The sequence below is a fragment of the Danio rerio genome, chromosome 23, assembly GCF_052040795.2.
Source record: "Danio rerio strain M-AB ecotype USA chromosome 23, GRCz13ab, whole genome shotgun sequence".
In the NCBI taxonomy this organism is placed as follows: Eukaryota; Metazoa; Chordata; class Actinopteri; order Cypriniformes; family Danionidae; genus Danio; species Danio rerio.
This window is the reverse complement of record NC_141043.1, coordinates 2,950,226-2,972,264: the sequence shown is the minus strand read 5'-3', so window position 1 is coordinate 2,972,264 and position 22,039 is coordinate 2,950,226. Positions and strand designations below refer to the sequence as shown.

The 22,039-nt window shown below is 41.2% G+C and overlaps 1 long non-coding RNA gene across 5 annotated transcripts in view; it reads left to right on the top strand.

The window, feature by feature from the left end:
- LOC141380616 (uncharacterized) overlaps positions 1-19,899 on the top strand; it is a 41,679-nt gene extending 21,780 nt beyond the window's left edge. Inside the window, exons 4-5 of one of the 5 annotated variants that reach the window (XR_015523057.1) lie at positions 10,276-10,516; positions 18,426-19,899. This is a non-coding gene — a long non-coding RNA (uncharacterized LOC141380616). Of the gene's footprint in view, positions 1-10,275; positions 10,636-11,206; positions 11,383-18,425 lie in introns of those variants that run through there. The other 4 variants (XR_015523058.1, XR_015523060.1, XR_015523059.1 and 1 more) reach the window with 4 other exon arrangements.
- Positions 19,900-22,039: the final 2,140 nt, after the last annotated feature.

The following is a 22,039-nucleotide window of genomic DNA, read 5'->3' as shown; positions in this document are numbered from 1 at the left end:
GACAATAAGGATGGCACAATATGCGTGCAAATGTGATCTTAGAATCGAGAAACAGCACGACTGAAAACAATAACTGTGTTCGCGCGAGACAAAGCAGGTGAATACCGAATGAGAGGATGATTACTCGCGCGCTTTTAAAGCATGCACGCTACCGTTTACTTGCGCTTTTTTTTCCGTTCTCTTGCGATCAGTTCTCTGTGAAAGACTAGACAAAAAAACGATGCTCGTGTACTCACAGTCCTGCTGCTTTTAAGAGCTCAAAATTGAAAAATATATATATTTGTAAGCAGGGCCGGAGCAAGCTGAACTGCCGCTCTAGGCAGAGGACGATCACGCCGCCCTCAACCCCAAAGTGAAAACGAAAGTGACCGATTATGAAAATGAAGTGAGGTGTCGCGGACCTCTATTCCAGCGCACTATGCGCGGATATAACTGAGGACATGCAGGTGCTGAGGGAGGGGGGAGGGAGGGAGGGGGGTGTCCATCCCTCAGCACCCTGATAGATGTCTATTCTGCCGCCCTATGCGCAGATATAACTGAGGACACGCGGGTGCTGATGGAGGTGTCGCTGACGCCGCCCTCTCTATTCTGTCGTCTATGCGCAAATACATCTGAGGACGCGGGTGGTGAGGGAGGTGTCGCGGACATAACTGAGGACGCGGGTGGTAAGGGAGGTGTCGCAGATGCCGACCTCTCTATACTGCCGCCCTAGGCGGCCACCTAGGTCGCCTCTATGGACGCGCCGGCCCTGTTTGTAAGCAACAGCAGCAGTCACTGCTTTCGTTTTAATTATTCTCAGGCACGTGATCATCCTTTCATTATCACTCGTGGTATGTTTACCTGCTTTCTTTTGCTTACAGTTATTTTTGTTAATATAGTTTAATTATCATCCCTTACAATAACATTTCTTTAATATGAGATTAACCGACCATTTGTGTGTATTAACTGCTGATCTGGGACAACACAACATCTAAATCAAGTCATTTTAGCATGTCAAAGTCACATTTATTTAGATAAAATTGTGGCTAGTGAAAATGGCGAGTGGCAAGTAATGTTGGTAATCTACTAGACACAGAGGCTGGTGATCAAAAAAGTTAATGTAAAGCCCTGCTAATGTGCTCCTGTTGCACAGTGGCTCCCACATGATGAAAAACGAGAAAAAATTAAACATGCTAGACTTTCTGCAATGGTGTCAAGAGAATCGCAGGCATGGTATCGGTTGTCATGAACTATGCCACATTACACAAGAAAATAACAATTGAATCTTATGTCACGATGCCCATTTGTCATTTACGAATTCCCACGACACCCTACGTCAAGGATATTCTGCCGAAATCATGACAAATTCATGGGATCTGACTGGGGCTTTAACATGAAAATCACTACGCTTAACGCTTCATCCACATGTGGTGTGAACACCATAAATGATTCAAACATTGTAGGATGGCCACATGTGAGCTAAAACACACACCACACGCACAAACACACACACACACACATGGCAGTAGGCCAAAGCAAGCCCATTCTAGCCTTAGTCCAGACTGACAATAAACAGTGCGCTCAGTGACATGTAAAAATCATTAGGCTGATATCACTAATTGTGTTTTCCCTTCTCTTTCTGCATAATCCTAAGCCTCTCATTGCAGTCTTCATTAATAATGCACGGATTAATTAAAGCTTTCATAGGATTTCTGCACAATGAACCGGCGAGATAAAAAGCATCCTATTTCTCATTGCTGGCCCATGTCTAGACCTCTTTTTCCCGCCTCTTAATTGTATGGGTTCGCATGTTTTGTCGATAGCAGGATTAATTTCACAATAGATCAAGCTTATTGATCCCCGCCATCGATGTTATTTAATTTTTTTAAGGTGCTAATTACCTCCAGCAGATTGCATTGTAACTTGTCTGGAGCTTCTCCAATGAAAAGCGCCTCAAGAGGAAACATAAACACTAAATCGTTAGTTAGAGGTTGAGTATTAAAGATTTCACATTAAAGACCACGCCAAATCAAAACTGTTAGTTGTTGGCACAGCTATGCTCGTCAGAGATGGCAAACGTACACACATCCTTTACTCAAGTAGGAGTACAGATACTGTTGTGAATTTGCCGGACTCAACTGTTGTTTGCCGGACTCAAACCCCATAGTCACCGTCAACTCCACTCTGTGTCTCTAATCCTCCAACGTATGCGGCGAGCCACTGGACAAACTGGTAAGAGCAGAAAAGCCGTCAATATGGAGGTAAGCAGTCAGCTAGTAGCACGAAAACGAACTGCATCATACCGGCCCGTAGAGTTTATAGCCAGAGACATCCAGAGTTGTCCAGAGGTAACAGGTCTTCCCTCTACCTTTGCGAAGATGAGAGAGGGGACGATAAAACTGGAGTTCTTCGTCTGAGTTTATAACTGGTACCAACCAGGGGTCCATTCCTTGTACCTCGCTTAAATGATCTAAGATGATTTGGCAGATCCTGGATCTTTTCATCTCGATAACTGATCTCTAATTTGGTTTTTCAAACAAGTTCGCGAATCAGATTAGAATGTCTGGATAAACTGATCTGAGATCGATGCGTGTGTTGTGAAGGACAGATCTATCGATCCTCGAAATCATGATCAGCAATGCAACGATTGGCTGACGGCACAGCAGCGTTATGACATCATCTGATTAATATTCAATTATCCATGTGAGCAAAATTACATCAAATTACCAGTAAACGGCTTGTTAAATATGACACGCAATAACCTTCCACATTTGTTATGAGCTGCAGGCTTTACGCTTTCATGTGTCAAGAGTATTCATCATGTATTTCAGTGCATATCAGTGTATTTAGTTCCACATTTAGAAAAGATTTTCTTTATTATAGTCGCCGTTTTTAAATCGCTGTATGGAATAACTGGATGTTTACAAAAGCATTTTGATATTGGTAAAGACGTCTGCAACTTTTGTGAAGCATCAAATCTTCGGCATATTAACTGTCAAAACATCTTCATGACTGCATAAATGTATTATTGTTTTTTTTTTAAAGTTACATATTCTGCATTTCTATTATACTACACAAATTGTACTAAAGCGATTTAAAAAAGTTCATACCAATAAGTTTTCTCTTTGCACCAGCAGGTGGCAGTCTTTGTACTTTCATTTCGGGGGTGCAGATTGCATAAGTTTTATTAATAAATATAACTTCATTTGTTTTATTAATGATTATAAATTTATATATATAGTTAAAAAATATTTACTATTTTCCCAAGTGTATATAACTACTACTGTAAGAAAATATCAGAATTCAGAACATACTTTCTCTATTATATTTGCTTGAACTAAGCCGATCTAATCCTGTTTATATGAATTGAACCTGCTCCCGATCAGGTTTGAGCTAGCAGAACTGTTGCTATGACAACAACTCTCGGATCAGCTTTGAAGAATGAAACGATCCTGGATCGTGTCAAATCGCCTATAACCAAATCCAGCTAACCGAGTAATCCACGTACGAAGAACGGACCCCAGGTAAATGCAGGATCCAAAGAGCATTGACAAACAAATCGACTGTGTTCCATTATGGTACTCCGCCAGTAGTCCACAAACATCCGCGCTGGGAAAATTTGCCAAACGTGACTTCAGTCTAACCAGCAGGCCACCAAGCTCTTCCTGATACCTCTGGCGGTTTCTTTTCCCACAGTGCCACAGAGTCCGGCGAAGGAAAGCAGGTACTTGTGGTGAAAACCGAGGGGGAGTTTTTTTGTTCACCCCAGCTGTTGATCACTCTATTTTCCAAGGCATTTTTAATATTAAAAAGGGATTGGCGATTGTAAACCAACAGAGAGTAGTGATGGGTTGTTCATGAATGATTCGTTCATTTTAAACGAATCTTTAATATGACTCGGGAACTACAAGTCCTCTCAGGGAGTGATCCGCTCATCCGCCCGTGCGCACATTTGTGCAGGTATCGTTAATTTCAAGTCTTCATCACATTGGCAGAAGCCAATCATATGCGTTTAGAGCAGGAAAAAGTTTTGATCCGTTCATCGCTCGAGTCCTCTATCGGGTCTGAGTCACTCGTTCATCACGGGCCAATCATACGCGTTTAGAGCCGGAAAAAGAATTGAACCTTTCATCTCTCGAGTCCTCAGGTTTGAGTCATTCTGTCACGTGATGAACAAACGATCATGGCTCCTATCGGCTCAGACTGTGCATTGATTAAGATTATATGTGACTGTCAGTGTAACGTGAATGAACCCCTGACATTTGAAGACATGAAGAGGTGAGCTGAGCAAACAGACAACAATACCTTCATAGACAAAAGAGCAGGTAAACATTGAATTATTATTCTCTCCTTCTTATATTGTATTTATGACTTATTTGTCGTGTGATCAACCTTTTGGGCTAGTTGTAGATGTGTTTGGAAGCAATTTGTAACATTTTAATAATATTTTGGCAAATTGAACGAAATGACTCGAAAAAACATTCAAAGATCCGAGTCAGTAAAATGATCCGAACTTCCCATCACTAACAGAGAGTCAGCATTAATTAAAATGACAAATATAAACAGCATAAATAGGCAGAAATCTGCTTGAAGGAAATCCCACGGCCAGATTTAATGCTACCGTATAGAATCGAATTCACAGTGGCAGACGCTTTGAAAAGGCTATCATTGCTTACAGTCCTGTTAGGGGAGAAAACATATTTAAAACATTTTCTTTCTCATCTGGCACACAGAGAGCCATAACCACAGTGACAATGAAGATGAAGTTGTGTGTGTGTGTGTGCGACCCAGCACTCGCGGTGCCGTAACCCTGCGTGTTAAACACTCGTCTCTCACCTTCCTCTCTCTGTTTCTCCCCGATCAACCCCTCTAATGAACTGAAAGGTCAAAGCGCTAATAAAACTATTAGCGGAAATGAAACTCCCCAATGTGTTAATGCACTTTTAATTCCTGTTAGCAAATTTCATCCCCCAGCAGTTTGCCTCACGCTAATGAGAAATAAAATAGCGTGTGCGCAGGGAGCGGGATTTGGAGGCGGCGCGAGCAAGGGGACAGTCCGATAACTCGACACGCACGTTATTCATGGGCTGAGGCCTGGTTCCAGCCTCCTGATTCTGTCGGGTTAATTAAAGAGCACATCTCCATCTGTTCCCATTCAAACGGGCCATCTCTCTTTCTCAGACAGCAGCCGAGATCTGCTCCTCCTGCGTATCGCTTCAGCTGCAGACCGCCTTTCAATGCCACGCCAATATCTTAGAGCAGGGATGGGCAAAGTTGGTTCTGAAGGGCCACAGATCTGCAGAGTTTAGCTCCGACCACCTCCAACTCACACCTGCTTGATAGTCTCTAGTGCAGGGGTGGGCAAACTCGGTCCTGGAGGGCCGGTGTCCTGCACAGTTTAGCTCCAACACTAATCAAACACACCTGAACATGCTAATCAGTGTCTTCAAGATCACCAGAAATCTATAAGCAGGTGTGTTTGATTAGAGTTGGAGCTAAACTGTGCAGGACACCGGCCCTCCAGGACCGAGTTTGCCCACCCCTGCTCTAGTGTCTTAAACACCTTGATTAGTTGGTTCAGCTGTGTTTGATTAGAGTCGTGGCCTTCCAGGAATCAGGTTTGAGACCTGTACCCTTAAGCTGTGCTCACACTAGAGTTTGACCGTGCGAAATTCTGTGGTATGGGGCTGCGAAAAGGGGTGGGATTAAATAAGATGATTAGCCATCAAAAAAGCAAGCCATTGGTTCATGTATTAAATTTCTGTCCAGAGAGGTCATGTTTTGATCCTCGATTGGTCTCATGCTGATAAGTGATGCAATTTCCAGTTCAGAGTTCACCAAGCTTGAACTTTGCAACACAGTGAACAACGAAACTTGACGCTTTTGTCTGCCCGGTGACTAGCTTTGTTGCTAAATGGCTAACATGGATTTTATTGAGAGAATAACTGTGTTTATGTGTTTTTGAGCCATGTTTGAGTCAACTAGAACCTTTCAGAGGTTCACCCAGCTCTGTGAGCATATAAACTCATCCAGAAACTTAACCTGGATGATGGAAGCTTTCAGCGGATTTCCCCCTGGGACACAAACAGGCACTACATCATAATCACGCCCCTACAAGAGAAAGCTTCTGATTGGTTAACGTGGTGCGAATGTTCACTGAAGTTCAGATTCTCAAATTTGCGCCGCCTCATTTGCGCGTATCGCGCCACAGAATATCTATTTGCGCCTTTGTATTGACTTAACATGTAAATCACTCACGCTTGATGCTTCTTCCGCTTCTGGTGAGAACGCAGCATTAAAGCAGCCGCTTCAGTTTCCCCTCTCCTGCAACAAAGTGTGCAACTTAAGCAAAACTGATACTGAAATTGTTTTACATTAGGTTTTGTAGTTCGGGCCAAAATAAATGTAAAATCGTATCACAACGTGCTGATCACTGGACCACAATAGCGCTGTTATGCTGGTGTCTGAAACAAAAAATAAGTAACGCACTGTCACCTGCAAGACTTTTTTTCCTCCCCTTTTTTGGATTTCTGATCAAGTTATGTCAGATTTTTTAATGTAGTTTTTATGAAGCAGGTGTAATATTCATTAATATTAGTTATTTGAATTGTTATATTCACTAAGGTGCTGCTGTTTGGAGTCGAATGACCTGCAGGGCTGCTTTTTGCTCACGTGGCTGAAAATTAAAATAATGAAAAAAAGAGTGAGGCTATGGTCAAATAAATAAATAAATGAAAAAAGTGCGACTGCTGAAAGTGCAAGCAGCCCTCGCGGCCAAAAAAAACGGACCGGTCCACGGTGAATTCTCCCGGTGCTCCTGATTAGCCAATCCGGGCCTGGCACTGTTGCTTCAGCGACGCACTGAGGTGCTGCTTCTGCATAAAGTATAATGCTGCGTTCACACCAGACGCGGAACGCGCATCAAGCGCGAGTGATTTACATGTTAAGTCAATGCAAATGCGCGAACAGACATCTTGCGGTGCGATACGCGCGAATGGCGCGGCAAATTGAGCGTTTTGCGCGTTTGACGCGCATTTCGCGCGAATCCCTCAAGTTCGAAAATCTGAACTTCAGCGGACATTCGCGCCGCATTAACCAATCAGAAGCTTGCTCTTGTGGGGGCGTGATTGTAACGTAAAACCTGTTGATGGTGTCCAGGGGGAAATCCTCCTGGCGACACCGACAACAAGTCATCAAACTGGGCTTGGCTCAGTCAGAAGCACCGCTGAAAGCCTCCGTCATCCAGGTTCAGTTTCTGGAGGTGTTGATGAACTCACACAGCTGGATGCACCTCTGAAAGTATGTAGTGGACTCAGACATGGCCCTAAACATATCGACGCTGTTTTTCAGTCTTCATAAAGCACATAAACACTGTTATTTTCTTCATAAAAATAGTCACCGGGCAGACAGAAGCCCTGCTCATCACGCGAATTCGTGTCTGTTCTGAAGTGAGCCAAATTAATGAATGAAGTCTAGGCCTGCATTCAACTCAATTAAGTGCACTTTTACCAATAAGGCCGAATGTGATGTAAGAAAAAAATAACTTTACAAGAGATTGATTAAAACAAATACAAATCTAAACAGCGATTTTTCCAAGTTAAGTTTATCTCAAGTCCTACAAAGATGTGTTTTTCAGCTTTATTGTTGGAAATATGGCACCCAGTATACTGTACTACAAAAAAACACCTCCTTCAAGAGGATATAAAACCAATTAGGCGAACAGACTATGGAGAAAAAAACATGCAGCAGTAATAAAAACACAAGATCCTGAAGGAGGGGCAGACTCGCTCTATTACCAAACTGTGCCTTTTAATCAATAAAAAGATAAAATATATTTTAATCAAAGGCATATTTTCTTGTTTGTGTAATGCCTTCCCAGCGCACACGTAATCTTTAAGCAAGTGAGAGTGATGCATAATGCACTCCCAGAGAGCCACTCATCCGTGGAAATTGCCAAAGCAGATAGTCAGCAGAAACATACACTCGGCAAGTGCTCGGAGCTAAAGCGCGCGCCTGCCGCTAAATTAGATTAGGACATTTATATTAAAGAAAATTGCATCCTGTAAACTCAAATAATATCCCCCCTCTTCCACACACACATGAGTAGGAAAGTGCGCATTACTTAAATAACACACACACAGACACATCACCACCACTGGCTATTAGGGCAAATAGTGCAGGCTATTTGTCCAACACGCTAACATCCGCTGGCTTTGATGTTAGCGGCGAAATAACATTAGCCGGGTAACTGGAGCCACACTCTTGCAGACCAATTCACCGCGTTTCAGGTTAATGAGCTGGAGGCCCGGGGTGGATCGGGTTCCAGTCTAGCGGGTTAAACGGCTGTTGACATGGGCCGAGGAGACATTCGCCAGCCCCGGAGACTAGCCTAGCGCCACTCACCTGACCGCCGCGAGCTGCGTTGCGGTGAGTCTGATTGTTTTGCTGGGTTTAAATGCGTGCATTAAGTGAAATTCATCTCCCATCTAGTCGCTGAGCTGCGCCGCTTGGCATCTAAAGGACGTAGCAGGTGTTTTGGAAAAAAAAACATATCAGATTAGCAACAAGGCTGATGAAACCTTGTTGAAATTACATTGAGGTCTACATAAAAAGCAAGGCCATCGCAAAAATAGGCTGCAGCCACTGACCTGTTTAAAAGCATTGTTTCCTCTCACTGAAGACATCATTTATTTAATCGTATTTTTATCTAGTTATTTGTCCATAACAAGTTCTCCATCCTGAATTTGACTCAATCGCTTGACTAACAATAAAGATGGCGCCTCTGCAGGCTGCTCGAAGGTTCGTGCTTTTCTTTATCAGAGATTAATTTGGGCAAGGGCAAGGCAGTGGTGCAGTAGGTAGTGCTGTCGCCTCACAGCAAGAAGGTCGCTGGGTCGTTGGTTCGAACCTCGTCTCAGTTGGCGTTTCTGTGTGGAGTTTGCATGTTCTCCCTCCCTTTGCGTGGGTTTCCTCCGGGTGCTCCGGTTTCCCCCACAGTCCAAAGACATGCGGTACAGGTGAATTGGGTAGGCTAAATTGTCTGTAGTGTATGAGTGTGTGTGTGTGGATGTTTCCCAGAGATGGGTTGCAGCTGGAAGGGCATCTGCTGCGTAAAAAACTTGCTGGATAAGTTGGCGGTTCATTCCACTGTGGCGACCCAGGATTAATAAAGGGACTAAGCCGACAAGAAAATGAATGAATGATTAATTTGGGCAACACAGGCTCATTCTGAAAACGTAGCCCTATATACATTTCTGAAGATCGTTTGGCTGCATTTCATCTCTAAAGGGGTGGTCCAAAGTGTATTTTTAAGGCTTGGTTGTGTTATTAATATGCAAATAATATGTGCTCATGCTTCATTTGTAGAAAATCATATTGTTTTCATATATCTTACTTTAGTCATATACAGCTACTCTGCTAACATTAAAACAACTGTCATATTTCTTAGTTCCTCTAAAAGGCCCGCCATCAAGAGGCTCTGATTGGTCAACTTACTTAATGTCCTGTGATTCGAGGATTGGCTCCACTTCAACACGTCATGCCTCTACAAGCATGAGCTTTTGCTGTGTTTACAACGGTTTGAATGATAAACATGAATTTGTAGCTAAAATGTTAGCGGTGCCAAACAGCATTTCCCAATGATTACGTTCTTGTTTACATCTTTGCCACAACATTGTGTTAACACTAGAAACTGTGCATGTAATAAATCAGTTTTAACAAATAAAAATCCTTACAGGTTGTGGCTCGCAATCCACAGCTTTGTCAGTTGGAGCGTCAAGTGAGCAACACAGTTTTCTAAAGCTAAAGGACTCTTTTTCCATTATGTAGTTAATAACGAAAGATATATTACATGACCTCACGTTGTTTTCATGTCATTTCTTGCGTTTGAACGTTTGGACAAAGTTGTCTGTGATTCTTCCTATTTTAAAGTCATGCAGTTGTAACCCCGCCGGTCCTACCCCACCCAATCTGCTCCGAGCTGGTCTCAAACCGTCAACCTTCCGCATGGGAGTCGGTTGCTCTAACAAGGATGCTAAAGACCATGGCCTCTAGCATCTGTCACTAGAGCACCTTTAGAGGTCAGAGGAGTGAGGATTACCTGCACAGCACTTCCTAACTGGCTTCAGTTAGACTCATGCCCCTAAACCTTACTCCCATCCAGGTCACAGCACCAATGCTTACTCAGAGTATTGTCTTGATCATAGTAAAATCAGAGAATTGGTATCTATGTAAAAGTACTGATTGTTAGTATTAAAGTGAATGATTAATCTGTTTAAGTTAATCTCTGGAACGCAGGTCCTTCTCCGAGTCGGACGGACTGGGTGTAATATGTTTAGTCACGTCCCTCCAGCCATTAGTGTACTGCCAGTGAAAGATGAGGAGTGCTAAAGAAAAGCCACACCCCCTACTCAATATTCCATTTCAGCTGGAAATCATCATCATACTGGAATAAAAGTCTAAAGCAACTTCTGGTCCTGCAGACTTTAACATCTCCTTAAACGCAACAGGTCACACAGGTTCCACAGGATATTAATGGGTAGGTAAACAACTGACCGTTTCTATACTTATGGTGAGTTCAAGTAAAGTATTTAGGAGTTGAATGAATTGTATATGAATTGTTTTTATTGTTTACATTTGTTTTGCTAAGCCCACACTGTAAAATATTCTATAATCCCTGCTGAACAATCCAGCTTAAACCAGCCTAGGCTGGTTGGCTGTTTTTAGCTGGTTAACCAGGCTGGTTTTAGAGGGGTTTTGGCCATTTCCAATGACCAAAAAAATGACCAGCTAAATAAGCTTGACCAGCCTGGTTTAAGCTGGATATAGCTGGTTTTGGCTGGGCTCCCAGCCTGGCTAGGCTGGTCAAGCTGGTTTTAGCTGGTCATCTCCCAGCCTGACCAGCTAAGACCAGGCTGGAAATGGCTGGAAACCAGCCTGGAGATGGCCAAAACCCCTCTAAAACCAGCCTGGTCGACCAGCTAAAACCAGCCAACCAGCCTAGGCTGGATTAAGCTGGATTTTTCAGCAGGGATCAATTAGTCATGACAGTATGTTTTTAATTCATTGTTCTAACTTAATCTTAATCTTAATTAATCTTGTTCTAACTTAATTTTATAAGTTAATCCAGCTGTTTTAAGTCAGTTTAACATAATATAAGTTCAATGGACTCATACGGTTAATTTGATTCAGCTTAAAATTTTAAGGCAACCAGGATTTTTTTTTACAGTGCAGAGATTCCAAGTAGAGGACTTCAATGAGAAACCTAGTGCAATCAATGAATGTAACGTCCGTTGATGATGGTGTTATTTTTGAAAATGATAGTTAAGCTTTCCTATAAACCTACTGTAAATTCATCAAGTTCTTGTTATGCAGCAAGTTAATAAAAATGCTATCATGTGGTGTATTTCCTTGTAATTTATCCAAAAGAAGGCACACCACAATCTCGTTTATTTATAAACTAATTTCGAGAGGATCACGTGCTTATGAGTCAGTTTTGATTCTCAATATGGGCAGATTTCTTAACAAGAAAAGCAAAGCAGGACTTGATTTCATCCACTGGGAATTAACTGAATTGTAAAAAACATGGTGTTACATGCCAGAATGGAGCTTCAAGAGAGATTGTTGAGCAAAGCCAAAAAGAAAAATCACTTCAGATAGGGGATGATGCATGGATGAAAGGTGAATCCTTGTTTCTTTTTTTAAAATAAGACCAAAAATGTGTATTTAATAAGATAAATAGGGTCAATCCAAATGACCGTTTTGAATTATCCGTTTACACAAGGGTATTTTGAAGTCTTGCTGTAAATGTAGCGTTTCACTCGCATGGGGCAAATGGAGGGAATTGGGTGGGAAACGCAGCCACTCTAATAGTGATTCATGGTTTTCGTCAGCCCATTTGACAGCTCAGGTTCGATCCCCTGCTCACTGCGCTGTAACGCGATCACCGCCAACATTATCATAACAGCATGTTGGTGGTGTTTGGGTACTGACATATTGATCTCCCTGCCACTGAGGAGACATGATAGATTGGGCTTCCACAGCCAAACGCTAAAAAACAAGTGCTCCAAAAAGCGGGAATCCAGGAAAGCTGTTAATGTAGGAAGAGCGGTAAGAGTTGCCCGCAAGACATGAGGCTGGCAGACTACCTGTTTTGATTACATTTTAAGGAAAAGACGAAAAAATAGATTAAGACCAAGGTTGTTTCTCAATTCCAAGAACACTGAGAATGAACTTGTACTTGAGAGAGCAAAATACATCCCAAGAGCTATGTTTTTTTGCAGTTTTTGCAAATGTGCCAGAGGCCGCTATTATCTCAAATATCTCTTACAAGTGTCATTTACGCCTGCTCTTCTAACGTAAATCCACCAGAGGCTACTGTTGACTAACTCACTGACTGACTGACCAACCAACCCTTCCCTAAACCCAACCAATAGTGTTATGAAAAGCACAGAGTGACCCGCTCACCCACTTCCCTGAATCCAAATGCAATGTTTTGAAAAGCAATGCAGAAAAAGAAAAGCCCCCTGATTTTTACCACGTTCTCAGATTTTAACACATTCTCACCCTGTTATTTACTTGTTTATTATTATTATTTTTTGGCTTCTGTTTTTCTCTTACCTGCCTTCTGGAACCGTTTTTCACTGGACTCGAACCCCGTCATCGGTTCTACATTTTAAGTTCTCGGAAGTCCTCCCGGTAAGCGATTAGCTGGTTAGTGAGAAAAGTATGCTCTGTAGCGTTTGTTTTAAAGACAAAATGCAGCCATACAGTACGTATTATTGCACAATACAATTAAATATATTTTAATATGAATTTCAGCAAATGAACCCTCTTAAAGTGTTTGTGCTTTTATTATGACCATCCAACGCAATCTCACGGCAATTGGTAACTTTTTGATTTAGTGGCTAATACGTATGAATTCGTATACGATCTAATTCGTACAATTTAGTATGATTTGCTCATCCCCCAATGATAGTTGGGGTTAGGGGTGGGGTTGAGTGCCACGCTTCGTTTTTAAAATCGTACATTTTCGTACTGAACTCATACGTATTCATTGGCAAAAGCTGACAAAACGTAAAATACTTATGTTTCCTCATGAGATCAGGCTGGATCATTATTTTAATGTTTACTTTTACTCAGGGAAACTCCTGACGTAAAAAAGTAGTAAGTAAAAGGTACACATATTAAGCTTTCTTTAGAAACATCTCATATTTCTTTGTTAAGTATTTGCTAAATTTCAGTTCATTTTAATGACGTGTTTTTCCTGAGTCTATATCTTGCGCACGTCTCATGCAGGCTATTTGTAATATCAAAGCCCCGTGGGCTTGGTAGCATTAACTCTAATGAGCTCAGACTGAGAAACTAGACATAGCGTTGGTTTCATACCGATTACTTTATCAAACAATATTTGTTTTCAACATGCACTCACTGCATTTAAAAGTAAACACTTCAAGCTATTTCTAAAGATATGTGTCTCATCTCTGGGTGTTTTGTTTTCGTGGAGTTTCAGCGCATTTTACTGACACATTTCTAAAAACAGTTCACAGAGAGAGAAAAGACAGATTGCCTACACTGTTTATTATTCTTGTTTTGCAAAAGCACATATGTTTGTTGGCTTTGTGAGTGTACACATTGTAAACTAGACACCTAACAGATTCGATTGATGTATTGATCTTATCTGTACGATCAAAACTGAAAGTATAATTTAAGTTAATTTCAGCGTTATGAGGTAAAAACTTGTCAGACCGCGTATATGCTTTGACCCCGGGGGGGGTTAATCCAGTGTGTTTGCGTATTAGCCTTGTTGTAAGCTCGGAACTTTAAACTAGCACACAGTTGGCATAACTTTGTTTAGTTGTTGTTTTGTTCCATGCAACAGAAACGCGGCATTGAGAAGTCTTTTCGATTAATTAACCGTAATGAATTTAAGTGAGGTTAATAGTGAAATCGGCTAACCATTGCATCCCTATTAACGATATCAGTGCATTGTACAAAAGGCCTCTTCTTCAAACCTATCCAAATGTTTTCGGCTCCCACGCTACTCACTCGCTTAATGTCAGGTGACTCACGCTCTGCACAGCCTCAATCTGCAGCTCATGCTGTATTGAACAGACGTACATCACTTCATAACTATACCGTTTTTCGACTGAACTGAGTTTCTTTTTGATGTCTTGGTCACACTATTCTAAGGGCCAGAACAAATTGCCTCTGGGGCAGGGTTCTGTCCTAGGGTCGCCAACGGAATAGCTTTGGTCCAGAGTTTTGGATCTGAACTTTGGAGGTTGATGATGATGTTGCACAGGAACACAAGGACATATTAAGAAACAGACTTTATCTTGTTGAAGATGTCAACAAAAGGCCTCTCATGTATTCATACATGTAGCCGAACAATGATGAATCTTGGAAAACTTGGTTAGTCTCTAGTCATCCTCTTCGGATTGCTCTGGAATACTCCCCGCCCAAAATCCTGTCCTGGAAGGCATCCCGAGAGGCAGCGTTCAGGGCATACAGCCAGCACGGGCCGCGCACTCTGCATTAACAACAGAGGAAGCGGCAGCCGGCGGAGGTGATGGGGCTGCATTGTTCCCAAAGCCAGCTGACGGCACGTGATTTAGCACCAGAGTGGCTCAGGGATTCGGGGTCAGAAGAGGAGTGCCACGGGCTGAGCCTCCAGCTCTCCACCCATAAGATGGTAGTATGAATCATTTCTGACCCAGACCTGACCCGTTCCTACTAGCCCCTATATCCCCTTCCACGGACATGCACATGACAAATCTGGTGTTTATTTACTCGCAAAAAAAAAGGGTAAGGAGCAGCAGGGCGGAGGAAGAAAAAGTCCTGAAAATCAATACAGGAGTTACGGAGACATGGCCTCTGATCAGAGTTTTTCCACCGGCTTTAAGGGAGAGTCTTCTAGTGTCTAGTCCTTTATACAGATACAAGGCTTTCTTGAGATGCTCAAGAACAACCTGCAGGATGGACAGATGAAGCCTTCAGAAACATTATGTTTGTTGGTGTGAGTTTCCTCCAGGTGCTCCGGTTTCCCCCACAGTCCAAACACATGTGAATTGAATGAACTAAATTGGCCGTAGTGTTTGAGTGTGTATGGATGTTTCTCAGTACTGGGTTGCAGCTGGAAGGGCATCCGCTACGTAAAACATATGCTGGATAAGTTGGTGGTTCATTTTGCTGTGGCAACCCCTGATGAATAAAGGGACTAAGCCAAAGGAAAATGAATGAATGAATGAACTGATGCATGGTTAGTTAGGGTAGGAGTTAAGTTAGGGTTTGAAATATTTTGATTTAGTGGTTTAAGACATTCATTCATTTTCTTTTCTTTTTTGTTTTGTTTTATTTTTTGGCTTCTGTTGTTGTTTTACTTTTCTGGAACCGTTCTTCACCGGACTCGAACTTTGTCATCGTGGTCAACTTCTCTCTGCGTCTTAAGTCCACCATCCTACATGCCAAGCTATTGAGCAAACTGCTAACAGCGGGAAAGCTTTCCACATGGAGTTTAAGCAGTTAGCTGGTAAGCGCGAAAAGGAATGGCGTCATACCACCCCGTATCGCATGTTTTAAAGACATAATGCAGCCATACATACTACTTGTAACACCTGTTGCAGTGCCCTAGTTATGACACTTGAGGGCACTAGTTTGTTTTGTACTTTCACTTCATTTCCCATAATCCTTTGTATTACTGATTGTGTTATGTTACAGCTGTTTCGTGTTTGTTAATTTAGTCCTGTCTTTATAAACCCTCTTGTTTACCCAACATACACACATAATTAATAATAATAACATATAAGGATGTCGATCTTGGTGGGGTTTTTTTTTTCAAACACAACTAATTTCGTCTTAAATGAGCGTAAAATGTAAGGAAAGCAGTCGAATGCTTTCATTATAACGTTAAATGTGTGCATTTTTAACCTGTTATTTAATGTAATAAAATATCTTAATAAATGAGAGACATTCGTTGCTCTTTAATCAGAATGTATAAGTTATACAGTGGAGAAACGGCTAATGAGATTTGATAGCTTGATTCTATGTCATTATAATAGCTATTGATTTTAATAGGCTGAACTCTTTGCTAATGTATTTGCTGCTAATCTATATATTTATTTTTCTTTTGGTAATAATAATTTTAAAACATTACTGACTATTTTACTGTTTATTTACAATGAAGCAGCTCCAAATAAACATATTTAGTAATTTGGGGATTTTTGGGGGGGGTTGGGGGGGGTTGGGGGGGGGGTGCTTATTATGGTGGGCATATCCCTTATTTTCACATCCCAATGTTGACAGGTATGTTGTGTGGATGTTTCCTAGTGATGGGTTGCAGCTGGAAGGGCCTCCATTGCGGAAAAAATATGCTGGATAAGTTGACTGTTCATTCCGCTGTGGTGACCCCAGATTAATAAAGGGACTAAGCCGAAAAGAAAATGAATGAATATTCATGACTGTTTAAAAAAATATTTAAAAACATTATACACAAATAACAAACCTGACATTCAACAAACCACCTCTGAGCATTGAAATACTCCTGCAATACGAATCACCTGTAAATTATGTAGGAATCTTTATATATATATATAAAATAATGTTTTTTTAAAGGGCACCTATGGTTAAAAATCTACTTTTTAAGCTGAGTGGACAGATCTGTGTGTTGGTGTAGTGTATAGACCGTCATACTGGGGTGATATGAACACACTCAGTCCTTTTTTTTTTCAATTTAACTACAAAAAAAAGGGTCGGCCAATTGGAGCTGTTTTCAAATCGATCGCACCATTACGTAGGTGTGCGATCCCCCCGCCCACCGAATTGATTGACAGCTGCACGCATTAACATGTTCCGGTAGTCACATGTATATGTCAACAAAACCAGACAGACATACGCAAAGCAACCGGGAATAAAAGCTCTGTTCTGTTCGCTAGGATCAGCAATCATCATCAAATGTGATTAAGAGTGAGTTTCACATGTTTAAAGTGTTTTAAAACAGAGTATGTGTGTAATTAATTACAGCGTTTTACTTCAGCTTTACTTCATCAGCACAGCCGTTAACTTCGTAACGATATTGTGTGTGACTCATCAATGCAACTTCACAATACTGATTAGTAAAGGTTAGTTCTTACTGTAGTATCTCACAAACGCTACGTGAGACCTTCTTCCTTTAAGTCTGTCTGTTGTCTGACGCAGCTGAGGGAGGAGGCATGTAGAAATAGTAGGCGGGCAGAACTCGGCTTAAAGGCGCAGTACGACAAAACCACCCCCTGCTGGAAATCAGTATAAAACAGCATCTTGTAAAAGGTATAATGAAAAATCTGATGGGTATTTTGATCTGAAACTTTATATACACATTCTAGAGACGCAAAAGACTTATATTGAATCTGAAAAAAGGGGTAACCTAGGTGCCCTTTAAAGGTCAAATAAACATGCTATTAAAAATAAATTCACTTAACGTCCTCCGTGAACACGAGGGGCAGCGTGACGGGCTGGTATTATTGATTTCTCTCCTCTCAGACAGACATCTGTGAAAAAATAAATAAAACACACACACAGAGACGGACATCCAGTCATGCGCCCTCCACCCCAAATCAACAGATCAACACATCAGCGACTGACAAAGACAAAAACAGGGTGGAGGAAAAAGAGAGCCGCCGTCATATTTCACATCTCCCCGCCGTCGCAACAGTGGCGGAGGGGAGTGTAAAGTGGCGTAAAATGGGAAGTAATCTTCCAGTATTTTCTGCTCAGGAGCGCCCGCTGCACGCACCCCTCACCCCGGCCCGCGCTCTTCTCTGCCTCCCCCGGACTCAACAAGACAAATGGGCCGAGCGGATGACAGAGCGCCGGCCCGTCCAGCGCTCCCCCCTGCCGGCCCGCTCCATTACTCATCAGCATGCAGGAGCTGCAGCCGCTGCCGTAATTAGACAAGGACAAATAGCCGGCCGCGGACACCACGGCTCCGTCCACTAAAACAGAGGCCCTTTCCTTGCAGGGCCGCTGGAGCCAGGTTTTCAGGGATCAAGGACGGGGAGGCTGAGCGGCCGTGACTGTTTCGGTGTGCAGGTCGTGCCCTGAACATGCTCTGCAGCAGGACCTCCTGATCCTGATCTGAGATCTGAGTCTGATCCGGTCAGGATGAGGCTGAAATGACGGAGCCGGAGGTCAGATCACACAGGACACCTGCTACACTGTAAAATCGATTTGTGTTGGGACAACGTGAAGGAATGAAGTTCACTTATTCATTTCCCTTCAGCTTAGTTTCTTTATTCAAAGTGTAATAAACCGCCAGCTTATCCAGCATAAGTTTTACACAGCGGACGCCCTTCCAGCTGCAACTCAGTACTGGGAAACACCCAAATACACTCATTCACTCACACACACTAATACACTAGGGCTATTTTAGTTCATCTAATTCACCTATGCCACATGTGTTTGGACTGCAGGAGAAACCGTAGCACCCGGAGGTAACCAACGCCAACATGGGGAGAACATGCAAACTCCACACAGAAATGCTAACTGCATTTAGGATTTTGCGACCTTCTTGCTGTGAGGTGACAGCGCTAACCACTGAGCCAACATGACACGGTATACTGAGAATGATCTGAGTTACAAATATTGTTTTAAGGTGAAGTGAAGAGTTGTACCCTTGAAATTGGGCCAGAAAGTCCCCAGTGGCATGTTGTGTTTATGATTTCATTAAACAGTAATTATAACTAATGGCATTGTTTTAATATGTGCATTTCAAACATCGCCATTATTCATCATGACCTACAGCTTCAGTTCAGTCTTCGTCTGTGATTCAGTTTTATATTTTCATCTGATCTCCCTTTCACCACTTAACCACGAATAACTCTCACAATATGCCTGAATAATAAAACGTAAAAATGCTTTAAACACCTTATTAATTCATTCTAAACGATCATATAATGTAAAGACAAAATTACTGGCTTGTTAATAATCTAAAACTTGATTTAGAAATATTCAGTGTGAGAATACAATTAAGCACAATATATTAGATTTTACTGTAAGTCAAACTTACAAGAGGCTACTTACAGCTGAATTAATAGGCTGATTACTCATGTTTATTAAAGAAGTCAATCGTTCATTCATTTTCTTTTCGGCTAAGTCCCTTTATTAATCAGGGGTCCCACAGCACAATGAACCGCCAACTTATCCAGCACGTTTTTACGCAGCAGATGCCTTTCCAGCTGCAACCCATCTCTGGGAAACATCCACACACACTTATTTACCCTCATACACTACTGACAATTGAGCCAACCCAATTCACCTGTACCGCATGTCTTTGGACTGTGGGGGAAACCAGAGCACCTGGAGGAAACCCACGCGAATGCAGGAAGAACATGCAAACTCCACACAAAAACGCTAACTGACCTAGCCGAGGCTCAAACCAGTCACCTTCTTGCTGTGAGGCGACAGCACTACCTACTGCGCCACTTCCACTTCATACATATACATACAATATAATAATCATTACATCTATAGAAAGTCCTCTCAAAGATAGCAATACAAGTGTGTGTGCCTCAGAGGCTCTGAGAGTCTGACCTGATCTCCAGCAGGGCCCTGCACACCCACACACTGAAATAGACAAAGAGCTGTCTATTTTTTCATAAATCTCAGAAAAACTTAAAGCACAACGACTGCATTCGGAAAATAACAGGACCACTTTTAAAAGATGTTTTGTTTTAAAGTGTTGGATATTTTAATCAATATATCTGTACTCTCGACTTGTTTACATGGGTTTATAACTGTTCATAATTGAAGATGAATAAAATTCAGGATGGTAGTGATTTCAGAAACGAATTATTCGGTGATTTGTACATTTTTAACATAGTTCTGCTGATTGACTGTGATTATGCTAACAAAGCAAAAATTTTATTAAATAAAACAGTCGACACTGAAAACATTTTAACTTCGTGTATTCCTCTGTTAAATAATAAATAAATAAATAAATAAACACAATTTCTGCGTGCAAAATTGGTGTAAAGGTATGAAAAACAAACTATTGGTAAATTATAAATACAATGCAGATCTGCAATATAAAATGGTCCAACATAAAACTGAAATAAACTGAGATAAACGTCGTAATTAAGAGATTTTTTTTGTCTTCTCACTGATATTTTGCCATAATTTAATTTTATTCCCTAATCCAAGACTTCATCCAGTTTGTTTTTCATCAGATTTTTTTTTTATTTGAAATGTATGTATTTATTTATTCATTTTTAATATTTTAAATGTTTAATTTCATGATGTTTTATTTATTTATTCCAGCTTTAAATATCATCGCATAATTATGATTTCTCTCTGTATGAGACAGAAATGCTCTTTAATGTGAACATACTCACACACACACAGCTGTTTTACTGTACTTTACTCCCTTTTATACACTAAAGAAAAAGACTTTTGCTGCTTGTTCAAACTACTTATTTAAAATGAGTTTAAATAACAACTCGATGTGTTTTTGGAAGAACTTAATAGTTTAATGTTCAATCAACCTAAATTTCTAAAAACACTTAAGTTAACTTCATCGATTTGTGTAGGAATTGTGGAACGAAAATGCTGGGTTCCACACAATCGATTTGTGTCGGGACAACATGAAGAAATTAAGTTCACTTATTAGATTGAGCATAAAACAACACAGTTGTCCCCAAATAAACTCAACAATTGTGTTGGCTTAACTCATTTAAACTAAGTAGTTTGAACAAGCAGCAAACGTCATTTGCTGAGCGTAGTGTCCATTAAACAAAATAAGACCGGCTAAAATAGGTCTATAAAATAAGATATTTCACTGCAACAAAGCATCAGAATTAGCTAAACTGCAGCGGGCTGTGAGAGCAGCCTTGGGAAACAGTCCTGAGTCGAGCCGTCAAACAAATATATTGCTATATCTATGAAAAAAACCTGCATTTAAATCCACAGAGGAGGTTTGCTCAGATTGCTCCGAGCGGCCCAACTCAATATGTGACACCTGGCGCGAGGGTCCCGGGACTGACCAGCACACACACGCCATCGATCCCGGTGTAATTTCCTAATTATTTTCCTATTGGATTTCTGGTTTCATAATCGTCATCAGGACACATAACCACAAACCCAAAACCCAAGCAGGATTTTTTCTGCCACGGTAAACATTTTGAGAAAAAGTAAAAAAATAAAAATAAAAAAACTGTATATTCAATTTCTGTGGCCAGCTGGCGCATTCGACCCCCTCGCGCCTCCCACCCGTCCGCACGTCGCTTTCTGCAAACACAGAGCTCTTGGAAAGCAGATCCTGCACAACAGTTGTGCTTAAGGAAATGTAAAAAAGCTGTTTCTTGTGCTGACGGCTTCGCTAATGTAGATGTTTAGCATTGCACATTTTCTGCTTGATCTGATCCTGTGTGGGATTATCGCAACACTCTGTTTGCTGCGTTTTCGGGAACTTTTGGAGGGAAAACTCAGCGTGTGGCGCTTGAGGAAAAGCTGGTCATCCATCTCCCGAGCTCTTGTCTGAACAGAACAGATAAAAAACACAGAAACACGATTTCACCAAGGTCAACATCACAGACAACCAGTCAATTCTGGCGTTCTACAAATCAGTAACTTCTCCTTAAAGGGGTGGTTCACCAAAAGATCAACATTTACTTATTATTTGAAGAGTTCAGATGCAAAACCCTCTAAATCAGTGGTTCTCAAACTTTTTTCGCCAAGTACCACTTCAGAAAAAAATTGTCTAAGTACCACCATAATGAGCAGTATTGATATACAGTAGCGTAGTAGGCCTAATTAAGCAGCTAAAGCTCTGCACAGTTCAAAAATCAGACTGATTAATTACTATTATTATGAATATTTATTATTGTCAGCCACTTTAACCATTTAAATAGGTTGAACATTAACACTGTACTGTGCTTACAGGTAAAAAAAAATAAAATAAAACATCAACATTTAAATTAAAATGTGCTTTAAAAGGTTAATTAAAAAAACTGTACGTAAATGTAAAGTATTATCATAAAGTAGTATTCAAAACCTGGAAATGTTCCTTGGACCTCATAAATATAGGCTA